Here is an 18,836-nt window from a genome sequence, read left to right on the forward strand (position 1 = left end):
GGGGATCAGGTGTCCCTTGGCACTGCAAAAACAAACAAACAACAAAAAAACAGCTGAGTGCATTATTCGCAAAATAACACATTTAAATCTCATTTCTAGTTTTCACTTCAAGAAGGGAAGGGAACAGAATTACTTTTCCAGAAATAGATAATGTTTATATCATTATATTACAAATGATGATATAAAAATGAACTTTTATTTTACCTCCACAGTACCTAAGGTGCCAGGCTTCTCCAAGGAACTAAAATAAATAAAAAGGAAAACACAATTTTGATGTGCTCCATCTGCTGTGATTTCAACAGATGCTCCAAGTAGATGCTCTGAGAATAGGACCCAAAAATCAGCGCCAAACCTCCCTTCTCCAGAAAATTAACTCTGCGCACCTCCAGCCCACTAGCACCTTCCCAGCCAGTATTTATCTCTAACCACACTTTTGAAGAATCACGCCGCACATGTAAGTTTGCTTTTTGTTGAACATTTATAATTCAATTTGTTTATAAAAATTCATTTTCTTGAAATGTGGGGCCATTTCTTCATGTTTCTTCTTTTCGATCTACCTGTGTACCTTGTTCTGCATACTTTAGTACTGAACAAAAAACTTCAGATTAATTTAGAAGAAAAAAGGTTGGATTCCTTTTGAATGGTAGAAAGTACAAGGTTTGCTGTCATGAGATGTAATTTTGAAGGAGGCCTGAATTCCCCTTTACCTTTGGGATGTTGGGCAAATGGCCTACATTATTCTGAGTTTCACTTTTCTCATCTGTGAAATGTATAGCACTTGCCCCATCCCCTCTCTGTGTTATTCAGGGATCAAGAAAATAGGCATGGAAGCACTTTGTGAATTATAAAGGGTTGGGCCAAAATAAGGTTATGGTGTGTGTATGTGTGTTAATGGGTGTGGAGAAGGAATAATTTTCTCTCAGCCAGGAGGCAAAGAATACTCTTCACCATATTCTCCCTCCTAATGTGGTCCCTGTGAGGAACACCAGAAGCAAAGCAGACTGACAGGCAGGTAGCAAGCGGGATACCACATGATTCCCCAGGCTCCAAGTGTGGGTGCAGTGTGTCTCAGACACCCTCTCCTCCATCACTGGAAAAGTCACAGCCAGTTTCTGCCTGGGCCTCCAGCCCACAAAGTCCACACGGGGGCGAGGAATGCAGCCTGAGGGAGGATGATCCCTCCGGGCAGATGACTCTTCCAAGTCCAGAAAAGATGCTCTTCCTAGCTCCTTATGGCATTCAATCCATTTGTTGTAAAATTTTATATCTCCTTGTGTCAGATGTAGTAAAATGCTAATGTGAAAAGATCCACTCTGCCCCTGGCTTTCCCTTTTCCTAAACTCTGCCCTGCATTTTACCTTGAAAACTTGCCTTTCCCTTCTGTTCTCCAGATCTAATTAAGTGGCTGATTCTTTGAGGGGCTGACACTGGCCGCTGTGGTCTGAGCTGAGCAGCATTAATGATCCCTGGGAAGGAGGGGACACTTCTGAGATGGCTGTCCCTGCTGGGTGTCATGCAGGCTAATGATCTTAGTGAATTCCTCTGAGTAGGCCACATACAGTGTCTTAGTAGTTCCTAAAATAATTTGACTCCTACTCCTCATTATGCTTTGCTTGGTGATTTTAATTCCATTAGGCTGCTACAGGCTCCTAACGATCCTTAAAAAAAAGAGAGAGAGAATCACAGTGGGACTCAAATGTGTCACACTGATTTGGCAATCCCTTGCCTTTTTATAGCATGTAAATGTCTCAGCCATTCATCTTTAGGGAAAATAGAGTTTCAGAGGCAGCATGATGTATAGGAGAGAAAACTAGGATGGAAACCTTATGGGCTGAATAGAAAGAAATATTCTTTATTCTGGAAAGACCTCCTAAGTCTAGCTGAGGACACTGAGAGACAAAGAAGCTAACTGATTTGACAAAAGAAATATCTTATTAGAAGATAGCCCAGGACTTTGGGCTTCTGCTCATCCTAACTCCTTGTACCGTCTGGTCTCAATTTTCCTATCATTTGAGTAGTAAGGATTTTACATCCTCTTTTCCTAGCATGGGTGAAGAAGGGACTATGCATTTTGTGTGTTCCTCACAGCTCCTTGGTGGAGCAGGAATTATTATTCTCACTTGAGGAAACTGAGCCACAAAGACATGATTTACTCAGGGTACACATCTAGACAGTGACAGAGGAGGGACTAGACTCCACGCCTGAACTGTGTTCTTAGTTTTGTCAACTGTAATGGGAAGAGGAAAATTACGAAGACTTGCGTCATTAGTTCCTATCTGCTACTTACTCTGGGCTAGCTCACAGTTTAGTCTTGATTTTTCAGTCTTCCCATTTATGCAATAACACTTACCTTTCCTACCTCGCTAAGAGGTCCTGAGCTAGGCTATAAGAACATTTCCATAAGCATCCTTAGAAAATTATAAAAGGCCATCCCAGTAGACAGCTCCTTCTGAACGCTTAGAAAGGCTTGAGGAACTTTCCAAGTCTCTGCTAGTCCTACAGTTCTGGCATGTGCAGGTCACAGATTCAGCTGGAATTGGATTCACTACCCAAATCTGTCATTTTCTGGGGGTGTGGCTGGAGGCACAGACAGTGTCACGAGAGTATCAGCAATTTAGTGGCAGAACTCACAACTGGCTACCAGACGCCTTGTTAAAACAAAGGCATTTCTTTACATGTAAATATTCCGAGAATACTTTTCATATCCTGAGGATCTCCTTCTTTCAAACAAAAGGCCCACTGTTGAGCCTCAGTGGTCTATGGAAATGAGACTTAGGTAGATTTGGGGAAAGCATCTGATCTTCCAAGTGGTCTTGGAAGAATGGTGGAAATGAACAAATGAAAGCTCGTGTCATTATTTGACATTTCTCAGTTAAATATTTTCTTCTTTAAATATTCTCCTCCCAGTATTTCAGATTTAATATCATTTCCAGAATATGTTGTAATTCTAAATGACAGATACGCAAATTTCATTTCACTGTTCTACTTTGAAACAACAGAATATATGCACTGTTAGAGATCATTTTAATTTGATGCCATTGATTCTCACTTTCTTACTGAATTTTTAAAAACTGATAAATCCTCTTTCTCTCTGCTGAACGTTTTGACAGTCTGTATAATGTTCAGGATGAGGCCAGTTGTACGTGTTCAGGACTTGTGACCATGTGAATGGGGCCAAAAATGGCGCAGTGAAAATGAAATCAAACAAGTATGTTTCAAGATGATGCTTCTTGGGCTGTTTCTCCAAACAGATTAGGTTTGAAGAAAAGAAGAGAGAGACTTCACCTTAAATGCATAGCCTTGACCTGTGTCAGGGCAGCACCAGAGTACTGCCATTTCGATGGCACCTAAAACCACATGGGCATGATGATGCTTTTTTCTGAGCCATCCTCCGAAAGTGATTTTTGAGAAAGGAAAATGAGACAGCTGGATCACAACATTATAAATGAAGATCTGTGTAAATGTTGTGGTTCACGGTCAGCTGCTTTCCCTTTGTCTCTCGGAATAAAAACCCATGCTGGGAAGAAATCTACAAAAGGCAGGCACTGAAGTGAGGAAGAGTGGACATGGAAGGTCTCCATGAGCCCAGTGAGGTGGGGAGATGAAGAGACAGTTTAGAGGCAAACCTGGGGGTCTCTGATTCCACGACACTCTGCGCCATGCCTGAGAATGGAAGCTTTCCTTCCCATGGGGTGATGATGAGAACTGTAAAGCTTTAGAAGAACAAAAGCGTACTCTCTGACGTGTACCTTCATGCCTGGTAAAAGGAAAAAGAGCTGACAGACCCCCATCTCTGAGTCTGCTCACACAGGCACTGCAAGACCTCTGGTGGCCAGTGAGTGCGTGGGGCCTATGCCATGGCTTTGTCGTCTGTAAAATAATGGTGTATGAAACTAAGCCTACAGTCAGCCTCAAATCTGGCACAGCAATTTCTGACTTTGACCTTTTTTCAAATACGTGTCTATGTGAATAACAACTATCTGAAAGGTTTTTTTTGTTGTGGAAAACTGGGATAAGCCGCTTTGTTGCCTTGTGCCCTGGCTGTTAGGATGTCGAATCAACATTTTATCATTATCAAGTCCTGCTGTCATTCTCCAAAAGGCTGTCCTCCCAAACCATTAGTAATGATTTGACAGATAAAGTATTAATATGACATGGTAAAATGCTTGTTTCTGTCTACAAATATAAAATTTGATATTATAATGATATATTGGATCTCTTTCTCTGTAGGACACGTAGAGATTACCATTTCCAAAATCTAGTAGGGACCTTATCACATTTAAGTAAAGTTGTTTTTAGTTCTACTTAGAAAATAGTATGCTTTATATGAGATCTCAAGCCACTCCTTTAGCATTTACACAATTACCTTCTCTCTTAATGCTTTTTCTTTGGCTGATGAGAGAAGGTTGGTGCTGACATACATACTTCCCACAATTTCTAAATGTAAATTGTCACTTGCGGTCAATGGCAAACACTTACCCATTGGGCTTGCAATAATGAAAATAAAGTTTATTATCTTATGTGCTATCCTTATTCAAAGATGATTCAGCCATCCATATATTTGAGAACTGCTCTTACTTATCAGTATAATGTTTTAGGAGAGTAGAATTGTATGTGAATTCTGTTTCTGATTCCCTGTAACAGTCCAATAAAAAATAAAATCAAGTAAGGAAATAAACTGAGTCTATCTGTTATTAAATATTGAATTGAGTACCATCTTATGAGAAGACATGCAGAAGATGAAGAGTCTGAATAATACACTGGAAGTCATGGATCTAAACTGGATAATGTAAGACAAAAAATTAAAATTAACACTTCTCTTTACCCACTGTTCACAAATGAATGATCAGAAAATAAGTTCAGAGTTTTTTCATTGTATTTTGGTGAAAATTTTAAAAATGACAAAGTAATAGCTTAGTATCAGCTAAAAAATTATCTTAAAATATTTTAAAAATCCATTTCTAGGATAGGTCATTACGTTGCTTTGGATTCAGACCAGTCTCCTATATCTTTCTACCCTTGTGATGACTTTTGTCTATCTGGATTACCCTCAGGCCCAGTAAAAGATTTCCTTAGCAAAATAACTAAATTATACTCAGAATGCTTTTATGCTAGATCAATTACTTGGTCTTAATTCTTTAAAAATTAGTTATCCACATAAGCTATTAATTCACAAAATATTCAGAATATTCCTTTCTTAATACACAAAATGGTGTACTGAGTGAAGTTAAAAAAAAGTCTCAAACACAAGAAAGTATTTCAAAAGGAGATATGAAAATGACTGGCCATCCATCTTGTACAACCTCAAATGTAACTGTAGATATAACCTCCCTTGCATTTATATATCACTGCTTTTCTGGAAAAATCAAAGTATTAGTCTTAATAAATTTATGTTACATTTATATTCAATGTGAAGATTTTATGTCCAAAACACTGCCTTAGGAAGGATAATTATTTAAGAATAACACTGTTTTAGAATAAGATACTTTAAATGGATGATGTTCTGTTTAAAAAAACAGGTCAAATACAAAGCCAGGTGTAGGCACAGCATTTTCATGATTCTTTTATGATGTTTAGAAAAGACCAGGAAGGGCTCTGTCCTACCTTTTGGGGATATTGGGCCCCTCTTGGCTAACACTATGAGTCTGAATCAAAATGAGAAAAGTATCAACTTGAGGGTTGAAGGAAACACAAGCTGTTTAAGAAGCAGCAGAACAATAAAAATCTCTTTTAGGGAGCGGGAGAAAAGGTCACTGGTTTAAACACTTCATTTAAATAAAAAGCAAATAGCCAGAGAAATAATGACTTGAAGAACATAGGCAAGGTCAAAATGAATCAGTGTGGAAGAAAGAAGGTAAGAAGCAAGACTAGCCTTTCAAGATGTTACAGTATTTTTAGTAAGGGCTTTCAGGTCATTTCCCTCCCTCCACTAGGATCTGATCATTTCCAGTATGTTACAAGTGTAGTAAGAAAAACATTTGTTATTCTTGGAGCAGCTAGAATTGGTTAAATCATAGCACTAGTATACAAAAAATCTTACTTATTTTTAATAAGGCTAGACACATTTTTTAAAAATTCTCATTAAACCCTGCTCAGGTAGAAGAATGGAATGGTGTTTTCTCCTTTTCCATTGTCTCTCATTCTCCCTCTGCAGTTAAAATAATTTATATTCAATATACTTTTTGTCTAATCAGAAATTGCTCATAGAGTATGACACTGGGAAAGATTTTGTTCTTATAAACTTAATTTTGTGATTACTACAATTTTCTTTAAACCTTTACATGTAGACCACTAGGTATCTCTAGTCTACTCTCAGGTGCCAGGGAACTTTGGATTCCTCTAAAACTGCTGTAAGAGAACAGGGTAGAGCCCGGAAATTTGGTTTCTCAGCAGCCATTTGATGAAGTCCACTCTAAATCTAAGCAGATTCCTCAGATACAGAAAGATGATAAAGCAAATATGTCAAAATGTTAACAATTGGTTACTCTGGTTAAAGAATATATAGGTGTCTGTTGTTATTATTCTTGCAACTTTTCAGTAGATTTGGAATTTCTCAACATATAAGTTGGGGAAAAAATGACTTATCCCCAAGGATGTTAAGAAAATATGCTTGGGTGCTTGGGTGGTGCAGTCAGTTAAATGTCTGACTCTTGGTTTTGGCTCAGGTCGTGATCTCAGGGTCATGAGATCGAGCCCTGTATTGGGCTCTGCGCTCAGTGTGGAGTCTGCTTAAGACTCTCTCTTTCTCTCTCTCTGCCCCCACGCACACACTCTCTCTCAAATACATAAATAAATAAATCTAAAAAAAAGAAAAAATATGCTTGGCATAATCTGCAGTAAATCAGCTAAAATGTTGGAAGCTTCTAAAGAAACACAATGATAGAAGCCTGATTCTTCAGAGGAATCTTTCCAACAGCATTGGAAAAGCTCAACTATTTGCTGCTACCATCAGCTCATTATGCCCACTAAGCCATGGGTACCAGAGGTGAAGCATGAGAGGATGAGTTAGAGGAAGTTTAATATATCCAGGAAACTGGATCCATGGTTGTGGGAGATGCTACCTAAAGACCAGGAATGGTGACTCACTAGCCAGCCTTACTCATGACTTCACTGCTGCTATCACTCACTGGTCTGAATCTCAATATGGACCTCCAGAATCATGGAATCCAATTATGTTCATCTTATATCATCAGTCATCTTCAGAAGTGGCCATGGGCATCTGTCCTATAGTGGAAATACCCAAAGATAAGGACTTTGGAGACATCTTGGGTCAAGAGAGAATAGTCTTCTTTTCTTTTTGTTTTTGTTTTTAATTGAGATATAATTGACATATAACATTATATTAGTTTCAGGTTATATAGGTTCTGATAGCAATTTCAATTTGTGAGGCGGGACTAGGAGCCATTCTCTACACCAACAAGCAATTCTAGGGACACTAGCTGAGTGTTCTACAATTCAACTCAAATCTAACACTATCTATTGGGAGATAGCATCAGATGCCACAGGTTGAGGGTTCAATCCTACAAGACCCTGCCTCTCAACATACACACTTCAGACACCAGTCCTAAGCCCCAGGTTGTTACCTGTGTTTCTGACTGGGGATAAATCAAAGGTTCCCAAGCCCCTCTCCTCCAGTTCAATTAATTTGCTAGAGCAGCTCACAGAACTCCGAGAAACATCTTACTTACTAGGTTACCAGTATATTATAAAAGGATATAACTCAGGAATATCCAGACAGAGGAGATGCATAAGGCAAGCTATGGGAAAAGGGCACGGAGATTCCATGCTAAGTGTGTCGCTCTCCCACCATGTCCCTGTGTTGGCCTACCCGGAAGCTCTCTGAACCCTGTCTTTTTGGGTTTTTATTAATGTTTCATTACATAGACATAATTGATTAAATCATCAATCACTGGAGATTGATTCAACCTCCTTCCGTTCTCTCCTCCCCTTCCTGTTGAACTTAAAGTTCCAACCCTCTAATCACAAGGTGGGTTCCTCTAACAATGAGCCCCCACCATTAGGTGTGGTTCAAAGTCACCTCATTAACATAACAAAAGACACATTGTGCCATTCATCAGGCAGGAAATTCCTAGGGTGCCAAAAACAGAGAGGAAGACGGAATATATATTTATTATAAAATCACAATTATCACACAGGTGCACAATATAACGATTTGATATTTGTGTATATTGCAAAATGATCACCACAATAAGTCTAGTTAATATCTATCACCTCACATAGTTACAATTTTTTTCTTGTGATTTGAAATTTTAAGATCTACTCTCTTAGCAACTTTCAAATAAATAATACAGTATTATTGACTACAGTCACCATGCTGTACACTACATCCCCATGACTTACTTAGTATGTAACGGGAAGTTTGTACTTTTTAAACACCTTCACATATTTCACCCAGGCCCTCATCACCGGCTTCCAGCAACCACTGGTCTGTTCCCTATATCTGACTTCAGGTTTGTTTTGTTTTGTTTAGATTCCACATATAAGTGAGATCCTATGGTATTTGTATTTCTCTGCCTTATTTTATCTAGCATAATGCCCTCAGGCACACGAGTAGTTTTCTAACAGAACAAATCAGTTGGACTCCAGGGAAGCCCAGTGGGAGCCCACAGTAGTCAGTGAGGCCCAGATTTTACACGCGGACTGCAGGAAACAATAGCAGCAAATAAACTAAAGTACAAGTGGGAGACTATTTAGGCAGCAAGTGTCAAACAGGCTTCAAACAGTAAGTTCCGCACATCAAAGAACTTACAGTCCTTTACATCTCTTAAACCAGCAGCCACCTCCCTGATCATCCTAGTTTGGGTGAGTCCTCTAGTGTGGCAAGATGCTAAGCCTGACCACAAGAACTCTATTATAGTCCAGGGTCCATATTTTATGAAATAGGGGCCAATGAACAATTTAGAAATTGAATCATCGTGCAAAATGCATCTACAAATGAAAAAATGGAGGACACTGATACTAATAGTGCTTTTGCCAGTCATCAACAATTATATGGCTGCAAATATAGGTAGGTACCCTAAAATGATGAGTACCAGATGAGTCAGATTTTAGACAGAGGTTACGTAAAACACCAATCCTATAAGGAGACAAAGTGCTCTCTTACGGCTCTGAAATTACTCATCTACCAGGATTTCCAGGTATACCAGGGAGGGCAGGGGACAGAACAGGACATTATGTCCTTCATCAGGAAAGCATGTTCCCATGTGGGATTTCCCATGGTCCTGCTAATTCTTGGTGTGAATCAAATAGCAGAGCTTGCCTTAAGGCTCTCTATCTCTCTCTTTTTCTGTTTGTCTCTCTCTCTCAGGCGATACAGTAAACTCAAAAGTCTGGCTAACAAAGAGAATGTCTACATGTTCCTTGTAACATGGAACAAAATGATATGGCAGGCTATCAAGTGTGGGAGGAAATCAAGTCCTCAGCAGCTTGTTGTCATTTTAGATAACAACTCAAGACGAGAATCTGTCAAAGACAAAAGGGAAGCAATAAACAAGTGTGGGCTCAAATTCTCCCAGAATGTGGTAAATTTAAAAATGTAAGGAGGTGGGGGTGCCTGGGTAGCTCAGTGGGTTAAGCGTCTGACTCTTGGTTTCAGCTCAGATCATGATCTCAGGGTCATGAGATCAAGCCCCACGTCAGTCTGGCCCTGTGCTCAGTGGGGAGTCTGCTTGAGATTCTTGCTTCCCCTTCTCCTCCTCCCCCCGATACACTCCCCCTCCCTCCCTCTCTCTCTCTAAAATAAAATAAATAGAATCTTTTAAAAAATATAAGGAGGTGAAATTGAGAAATAATTAGGAATTACTTATAGTAAACAGACTACTGAAATAGTTATATATTCTTTTAAAAATATAAATAAATATAGTTTTATTCAAGGAAACCATGAGTATCTCTTATATGAGATTTAACTGACTTTGTCCTTTATCAGAGTGGAGCTCTCTACCTTACCCTTAAGGTTGTAGGCTCTGTGTTTTTTATTCACTTAGCTTTGGTCAGAAACACATGTTCACATGTCACCCACTACTCTTATATCTAGTCTTTAATTCTCTTTTATTTTAATGGTGTGGGCTGGGATGTAGGGGCCATATCATGCCAGAAAAGTTGTGGGAAGTAGAGCGGAAAGAAAGGTGACAGGAGCATCCCCACATCATTGTGGAATGGTAATATCTTCAGAACATGATAGGCAGTAGTATGCCCAGGATGTTATGTAGGAGAAAGAATGTCCAGCACAACAGTTTGGGGAAACAGTAGTAACAACATGAACGACAGTAGCCAGTATTTATTAAATAAAAACATATACTAGTTTTGTATGTGTGTTCATGTGTACACATGGTGCATGTGTATTTTCTCTAATCTTCACAGCTCTTTAAGGTAGTTATTATTTTTCTTTAACAGATCTTTCTTTAACAGATGAGAAAATTAAGGATCAGAGAATTTAAAAGCTTACTCCAAGGTCACCCAGCCACTTAGAGGCAGGACTGGAATTCAAATCTATATCCCTATGTCTCCAAATGCTCTATGTTCATTACGTTCCTTCTCTCCAGGGAGCCTGAGGGTAAAAGAGGGATAATTTCAAGACTTGTGGTCATTCCATGCTGTTTGCATGTTTCTGCTGTTCCTTCTTCTTCCAGGCATGTTGTAGGATTACATGTTCCCATTCCCTCTGAATTTAGGGTGGCCAGATGACTTGTTTTGGCCAGTGAAATTTGGGAAAAGTGACATGTTCAATAAGCATTTGTTGGATGGTTTCATGAATAAAAGAGTAAAGGAATGAAGAAATTTGAAGCTTCTTGGAGAGGTATTCCATATTTGTTCTATTTTGGGATGCACAATAATTATTGAATGAATGAATAAATGATCTCGTATAAAATCATATCAATTACTCAAAGGGTAAGTACTCAGTATTAAAGAATAATGATGAACATACCCTAAATTTTATAAGTATTTTAGTTATGGCAATAAAATTTATAGTTTCAGATTCCAGAGCAAACTCTAAGCATACTTTTTATCAAGCAACTGTGTCTTTCAACAAAAATTTTATTTAGTCAAGTATCCACTGGGATAACCAAGGAAAGAATGGAGGAATCCACTATAAATATTGAAATTCATTACTGTGAACATAGCTGAGGAGTTGTTGCAAATGTATTTTGAAGAGCACAACAAAAATTATAAGAGTTTATTTACCATAGTCAATGAAGACCTGACTAGATGTGAGACAGAATACATTGTTTTTTGTTTTTTAAGATTTTATTTATTTATTTATTTGAGAGAGAGAGGGAGAGAGAGACTGCAAGCGGGGGTAAGGAGAGGGACAAGCAGACTCTGTGCTGAGCCCAGAGCCTGACACGGGGTTCAATCTCTGGACCCTGAGATCATGACCTGAGCCTGAATCAAGAGTTGGACGCTCAACTGACTGAGCCACCCAGGCACCCCAGAATTTGTTGTTTTTAATTTAAATTGTTCTTTAAGTTAAACTTCATGATAATCCCTCCTTTGAAAATTACTAAGTCCCTTATAATCACAGTCCTTGGCACTGTGCTCATCTGTAGAGATAAAAAGGGTCAAGGACAATACTGCTTTCCAATCACCACAGGCTATTATAATTTATGATATTCAGGAACATTCTATGCCATGGTACTCTAATGTTAGTCACTCTATCTCGAGGATTAACTCACCCTCCCCTCCAAAGAAACCGAAACAGAACGAAACAAAATTCAATAGAAAATCAGCATAGAAAAGGAAAATGTTTACATTTTTATAAATTTCACAATTTAATTACAAAGCCCCACACTGGAGATCATTGCTACTCAAAGTAGCCATTTGCCTCCCTCAGGAATATGTGGGTTATGAGTCCTTGTGAGATGAGGAACTTGTAAAGCACTGCTTCCCGTACCCAGAATATCTTGCTTAAAAAAAAAAAAAAGTCAGCTAAACTACAAAGTGTGCTTAGTGCCTTATTTGATTTATATTCTGGCTCAAGTTCTGTATCTCATGGTGCGTGAGTAACTAACAGTTCAAGGGCTGGCATTAGTGCATGGACCATACTTTGAATAGCACTTCATCTAGATCATGGCCATGATGATGTGAACGGTGATATCCTAAGCAGTATTGTGCTAGGAAATTAATCCAGACCTCAGCTTCTTAGAAAAATAATAAAAGGAATGAAAGCACATGAGCACAAAAGAAGCAATTTTTTTTTCCTTTTCATTCATTCTGGAACTGACTTAAAACATTTATCATGTATTTAAGTTATTCCTTCTTTCCCTATGGTCTCTCTAAATATTAACTTTCCACTATTAAAAAAAAATCAAAAGATACCAAAACAAAAATTAAATAAGCAATCATAAAAGGAAAACATTTTTTCATAGAATTGGGTAGCTAGAAGTCCTTAAAAACCAGGAAACTGAAGTCTCTAAAAGTTAAGTAAATTAAATTTTGAAGGTCATTGTTTATACGCCTTCTGGAAAAGGATAGCAGAAGGAGATAGCTGGTGACTGAAACCACAAATCAGGAGCTCAGGATCCTTTTCTGGCTCCAAATCCACTTTATACTCAGAGCTGAGCTGGGTGGCCAACAAGAAGAAATTAGATGAAAGACATGTTATTCGGTTTCGTTTGTTTTCCAGAGGTTAATTCATCATATGAATCAAAATATGTGCCACACAGGGTCCAAATCTGAGACCAAAACTGATAAGGTTAATAAAGAGACAGGGGACAGAAGGAGAGATCTCAGAAATTGATTCCAGTGAAGCAGACCAACTTTGTTGACAAGTAGTCCTTTTGAAGGTCTGAGAACCTGTCAGTATTCCTCTGTCACTCTAAAAGTCACAGTGCCCTTAATCATGCACTTGATTGATGGAAATTGAGGTCAACAAGTTCACCAAGGACCTTCTCTTGAGGAATAGTTAGAATGACAGGTTGCCAAGGTATATGAAGGCCATCAAGGAGAGTATTAGTAAATACATATTTTTTGAACTGGGTTCCATTTACAAGGGTGTTTTCAAATTGAACACATGAATCATAAATTATATACTTATGACTGTGTACTTCTCTAAAAGAATGTTAAACATCAATAAAAAATGGTTTTTTTTAAGGGAAGAAAATATGTGCCAGGCATATAAAAGATATTCTGGGTCATAGCGAGGAATGTCTACTACTTGTTGGATGAATTATTTGAGTGCTTCCCTTTTCATCCAAAAATGTATGGTACTGTAGGCTAACAATATTATTTACATTCTGATAATTTACCCCATGGGAGAAAATTAGACAAGTTTAAAAGGCACATGCACAAAGATGTGTTCTGTAGCTAAACATTGGAGCTACCAAGATGTCCATGAGTCAAGGATTGGTTAAATGGTAGAAGAGTCATGCAATGGAGGATTCTGATATAATAAAAAAGACGACATTTTCTAATATGGAAAGATGCTGGACATGTATGGCTAAGTCAAAAAGTAAGCTTCAGAATAGTGCATAGTATGATTCCATTTTTGTAAAACAACTACTATAGCACTGCTACTACTACTAGGCACACATATACAATTTTAGAGGCATGAAAAAGAAAACTAAACTAAACAAGGTTATGCACCAAGTTAACAGTTTTTGTTAGCAGGTGATGTGGGTAGGTTTGTTTACATCCTATTTTGTGCATGTATCTGAATTTTGATACAAAGAAAATATATTGTTTTATAATCAGAAAAAAAAACAATAAAGGTGTTTTCATTAGAAAAAATAGAAATAAGGGGGTGCCTGGGTGGCTCAGTCGTTAAGCAGCTGCCTTTGGGTCAGGTCATGATCCCAGGGTCCTGGGATCCAGCCCCACATTGGGCTCCCTGCTCAGTGGGAAGCCTGCTTCTCCCTCTCCCCCTCCTCCTGCTTGTGTTCCCGCTCTCGCTTGTCTCTCTCTCTGTCAAATAAATAATCTTAAAAAAAAAAAGAAAAAATAGAAATAAAATTTAATAAGAGCATATGTAGTGAAAATGCAACTGGTTTTTAAGCCCAGAATTCTTTCTCCTCCCCCTCTTCCTTCCCTCCCCCATCCCCACTCCTCCTCCTCCTCCTCCTCCTTTTTTTGTACTGCATATACTTAACAAAACCTTTGAAATGGTTCATATATACCTCCTGTTTCAAAGTTTAAGACTGTCTGGCTGAGGGGCACCTGGGTGGCTCAGATGGTTAAGCATCTGCCTTCAGCTCAGGTGATGATCCCAGCTAGGGTCCTGGGATTGAGCCCCTCATCGGACTCCCTGCTGGGCGGGAAGCCTGCTTCTCCCTCTACTGTTCCCACTGCTTGTGCTCTCTCTCTCTGTCAAATAAATAAATAAAATCTTAAAAAAAAAAAAAAAAGACTCTGGCTGAGATAAAGTCAATCTGCCCAGTAGGGCTTAACTGCTCTTTGTATTATAGTTGCATTTTATGGGCTATTGTGAATGTTTTCTTTAAGAAAAGAGAAGAGTAGATCCAGCTGCTATAATCCTGGGCACAGGGAAATTGAAACTCAGTAAGAACCAAACCAGTTTAATTGACAATAGTTAATAGATTACCAGGCAGTTCTAATCAGTACCAGACTAATGTGTCAAATTAATCAGGAAAGCTGCTATTTTGGCTTTCCCTGAGGAGTGAATCTATGTGTTGAATGAATTGTCTTAATGTTTTAACTGTGGTGTAAGTCATCTTCCTGTCTTTCTGAATTTGAAACAGGTTCTTAAGCCATCTTATCCTTTTGTTTCCCATCAAAAATGGTATTCAGGTCTGTTACCATAAGTTACCCTGTTTAACAAGTATTAGAGGCTTACAACTTCCATACCCTCTCACTATTGTCTATAACAATATCAAACAATCAACAATATCAACATCAGTGGCATCAACAATCAAGCTCATAATGCAAATTATAAATCTGGATTGACTGATTTCCCATATAACTTAATAGATGAGAATTTAGAAGCCAGGAACTCAGGAAATATTAATGATAGTCTATCCTGTTCCTGATATGAATTCAGAGCTTTGAAATATTGTCACTGTTTTGGCCAGGTTGTGCCATTTCATGCTTAGAGATACTATAACTTGCATAGGGCTACTTGGATATTCAGAATCTCCATTTTTTGTTATTGTTGTTGCCAAAAAAACTTAGACTAAACAGTGATTATTTCCTGGTTCCAAATGTGTACAGGAGCATGGATCCTATACGTTAGGAACTCCTGAAGGAGGCATTCTGTGTCTTGAGCCTGAGCAACTCAGAACACTATATACCATGGACCCATCTGCCACAAATGAGAATCAGAACTGAAGGGGTCCCAGAACTTGGCTCATTCTCCTCCTACCGTGTATCTGAAATGGTCAGTGAATGCACAGATAGACTTCCTTAGTTCTAAATCAAAGGCTGGTCCACATGTGCATGTATCATGGACTTCTGCACCTAAGCCTGTGGCTTGATTTCTCTAGGTACCTCTGTTAGCTAAAAGGAATCCCGCCAACTCATGCACTTAGTTTGAGCTTCTTCTTTATTAGGTTCCCTATTCCATTAACTAACTTAAAGGCTTTTTATTTTTTAGCTGTCATTAAGAATAATAATATATAATAATAAAAGTTAAGCCTGTGATGATTTATATTGACATAGTAATATGATAATACAATAAGCTCCACACATGTCTATTTGAAGAAAATGGCATTCTTCTGCAACACTACTTTTTGGCTTCTAGTTTCATTTAACAGATGTTTACTGAATGGCTCATGGGTGCCAAGAGCCAGACAAGTGGGACCTACCCACTGCCTGACGTCAGGGCCTTTTAGGAATGTATTTTTCCAGGTTCTTAAATTACTATTTAAAAAACCCAAATGAACAAAACACAGAAATTCAGTCATAATTTTACATTTTGCTTCTCCCTAATAACAAATTAAATACAAAATTATTTAAATAAAGTCTACAGCTTAAAAAAAAAACCTTAAAATACAAGTGCAGGGAGAAGAGCAAGCCTAGAGAAGAAGGAATATTATTAGCAAATGGGCTGAGACCAGATCTGAATAGAGGCCAAATCAGAGAGTTTTGCTTGTGATGGGTTACTCTTTCATTCTCAGAATAAGTGTGTGACTCCACATTACTTAATGATTAGTATGATTAATCATTCTTACCAATCAACTGTCATCCTTCATCTGCCCTGATTAAAAAAAAAAAAAACTCTTAGGAAACCTGCAAATAAATCCTCTGATGGATTTGATGCCACGTGTCATCACACCATTATTTATCTCTTAATCATAGACCTCCAATAAAATCTGTTGAATTGAAATAACAGCAGGGAAAAGGGAATGGATCTTACCTTACATGAAGCTTCTTTAAGAGAACCATGAACCCGTGTCAAGCTCTTCAGAGCACTCTGCCTTATGTAAAGGAATCAAAAATAAATACATAAGCCAAATAATAAGCCAAAAAATAAATACATAAGCCAAATAATAAGCCTCAAAATCAAATCACAAAAATGTAATACCCCACCCATTTTCTGGAACTCAGTATTCTCAGAATACTTCGGAGGTTGGCAGATGGTTCTCCATCCCCACAATGCCCAGCATTTGAAGGACATGTCCTGTGGGAGTGGTGTCAGTGTAACTCAGTTACAAGGCAGACTCACTAATATACACTTCAAAAAGCAATGTGCATTAAGGGATCAACTAGGTGCTGATTATAAAGTGTGTGAGACTGTGGGGGGTAGGGGCAAGATGCCTCTAAGCGAAATGAAGCATTTTAGTCACAAAATAGATTTAAGAATCTGTAGGAGATAGGTTACAAATAAGCTAAAACACAGATTAGTTGCATACCATAAGCTAATTAAATACCTTTTAAAAAAAAAAGGGGGTGCATTGGGCAGCAAGACTGCATTAAGAGGCAAACCTTTTTAGAAAGGAGTATCACTTATCTTTTTTCCTGTTGATCGGCTGCTGACAATGAATCTAGAAAAATCTAAAGCAAAAAGCTCCCTAGGAGAACTATCTTGAGCGGTGGTCCCTCGGGTTGGCCCTGGGACGTAATCACCACCCATTCCGTGCCCTTTGCACCAGTACCGTGGACCCGACCAAATGCGATGACTTTGAGAATGTCCAGAGCCATCGGATCCTACTATCCACCACAAAGAACCACCTAAGTACTTCAACACTCTCGCAAAAAATTTTCCAAAGGAAATTTAACAGGCAGAGGAAATGAAGGTTAAGAAACAGACCCTGCCTCCGGAGTCTGACACCAAACCAGCCTGGGCGGCCCCAGGCATCCAGCGGCAGAAAGCGCGCAGGTACAGCCCGCCAACCTGGTCCTTAACCAGATGTTTCTGTGAGTGCAGGGATCCTTCTGCTACCCAGAGCGGGCCCCATCACACACCTCCCTCCTAAATCAGAACTCAATTTGCCCATAATCCACGCACCTCGACAGGGAAACACAGGATTCCAGGAGCTGGTGCGGTTTTCTAGTAGGTTTTTCGGGGATTCGGAAACCACCGCTGGGGAACGCAAGTGTTCAGCGCCAGGTAAAAACTTCCCTGGATTTGAAGCCACTAAGATGGGTGGAAAGACTCCTGCATCACCATTAAGCTGCAAAGCAGGCAGTGTGCGCGTGGCGAGTGCCCAGATAGGCGCAAAACAGAAATGACCGCACATACCACAAAGGCAAAAGCAAACAGAATGCACCTAGAAACACGTTCTGCAAAGTGTAGACCTGTCTACACTTGCACGGAGGAATCAATCTTTGCAACGGCGGACGCGAGGGCAAATCCTCCCGGCTCTGTGTCCGGGACTGAAGCGGGTCATCCCGGGGCCACGGGCACTGCGTAGCCCAGCGAAGTCATCCCGACCATCGGGAAAGCCGACCTGCGGAGGTTGCTGGGGATCATAAAGGGAGCGGCCGGCCACAAAGGGGATAGATTCAGGGGAGTCCAGAGAAGGAGCCAAACCTCTGGGAGCCGGGGAGAGTCTGGGGCGGGGGGGGGGGGGGGGGTGCGGTTCCGGAGGGAGTGGAAGCTCTAGAACTCGAGGCCGCCCCAGGAGAGGAGTCTGGGCGCTCCACGCAGAGGACGAGCCCTCCTCCTGAGCTCGGCACCTCGCGCGTCCCCGGCTCCCCACTCCTCTGCCTCCGCTCGAGGGAGGCTTCGGGAGCCTCTCACTGACCTGCGGGTCCGGACGCGCGGACCTCCCCGGCCGCGCTTCGGCACCCCGGGTGGGGTTTGGGCCGCGCTGAGCTCCTCGTAGGCGCCCCTGTCTCGGCGATGCGCGCCCGTGAAGCCGTCCGCGGGAATGTCGGGCTCAGCGTGCGGCGCGGGGTCGAAGCGCACTGGCGGGCAGCGGGCGCAGCTGGGGTGTGAGCCCCGGGCCGCGGAATCAGCGGGACCGTGGGTCTTCCCCCGCCCCTCTGGTCCGCACAACCAATGGCGAAGAGCCGGGCCCACTCCCCGCCGCCCCCCAGCCGCTGCTCTGGCTGGTGCTTGGCTCTAGGACAGCAGCCCCTCTCGGGCGAGGGAGGAGCTTGAGCCAGTGTTGGAAAATCTGGAGGACGAAGAGGCGTTCGCACAGGGAGCCCCATCTGGGGAAGGCAGGTGTGGTGCCGTTAACTTTTGTGGGGGGGGGGCATGGGGGTGCAGTTTCTTTGGGGACTCAGACCTCTCAGCAGGCGAAAGCATCTACTTTCTGCCAAGTCTCTTCCCCTCTTAAACATCTATTACGAGTCCCGCTCAGCCCCCACTCCAAACCTGGAGCTCCGGTCCATCACATCAAGTTCGGCTCTGAGCTGCCTGAGGGCATCGCCCCATCCTCTGTTGAGCTTGGCCTCACACGTCTTTCCTTACAAGC

General features: G+C 40.5%; 1 long non-coding RNA gene across 1 annotated transcript in view; it reads left to right on the top strand.

The window, feature by feature from the left end:
• The window catches only part of LOC135363843 (uncharacterized), a 101,028-nt gene extending 96,292 nt beyond the window's left edge, over positions 1 to 4,736 (top strand). Inside the window, exons 2-3 of the long non-coding RNA XR_010410030.1 lie at positions 213 to 454; positions 3,111 to 4,736. This is a non-coding gene — a long non-coding RNA (uncharacterized LOC135363843). The remainder of the gene's footprint in view (positions 1 to 212; positions 455 to 3,110) is intronic.
• The last annotated feature ends 14,100 nt before the right edge of the window (positions 4,737 to 18,836 follow it).

Source organism: Mirounga angustirostris, unplaced genomic scaffold (genome assembly GCF_029215605.1).
Source record: "Mirounga angustirostris isolate CCGP_5_RB_7025 unplaced genomic scaffold, mMirAng1.0.hap1 SCAF_3, whole genome shotgun sequence".
NCBI classification, from domain to species: domain Eukaryota; kingdom Metazoa; phylum Chordata; class Mammalia; order Carnivora; family Phocidae; genus Mirounga; species Mirounga angustirostris.